The sequence below is a fragment of the Suricata suricatta genome, chromosome 4, assembly GCF_006229205.1.
Source record: "Suricata suricatta isolate VVHF042 chromosome 4, meerkat_22Aug2017_6uvM2_HiC, whole genome shotgun sequence".
NCBI lineage: Eukaryota > Metazoa > Chordata > Mammalia > Carnivora > Herpestidae > Suricata > Suricata suricatta.
The window spans coordinates 163,624,410-163,624,994 of record NC_043703.1 but is presented as its reverse complement, the minus strand read 5'-3'; positions in this window follow the sequence as shown (position 1 = coordinate 163,624,994).

Sequence of the window (585 nt, the reverse complement as noted above, 5' to 3'; positions counted from 1 at the left end):
CCCCTCTAAGATCACACAAAGGCCCCCCCAGGCCGGCTCAGACACCCCCTCCAGAGCCAGAGAGCCAGGCGCCTTGGGCAGCGACACCGCCTCACCAGGTAACTGGTCCGGGCTGGCAGATGCTCCGCACGCGTGGGGAGCTGCACAAACACAAAACATGGATGTAGAACCGACTCCTCAGGTACTTGGTAGCCGCAGAGCCGGGTGCGGAGTGCAGGAGCCGATGCGGGCTGGTCCCGTCTCCTTCCCTCGGGGCCGAGCGGTCAGTGCAGGCACAGGGCCCCACAGGAGCCCACGCGCAGGCCTGACCACGACTGGGCACGCGTCCCCCCAGGAGCCGTCCGAGGACAAAGGGAAGGATGTAAAGGGTCATGGCTGTCGTGATGGCAGGTGATCTGAACCTTCCGGATTCCTGAGAGGCCCCAGTGAACGCTCTTGCTGGAAATGGTGGTACAGTGTCACCTTGGTGACCGTCAAAGTCCCCCTCCCAGCTCGGTGACAGAAACTGCAGGATTCTGCCTCAGACGGGGCGGGGGCCCCTCTGCTATCCGCTCACCTCCGGCAGTTTGCAGGTGACCCAAGTCA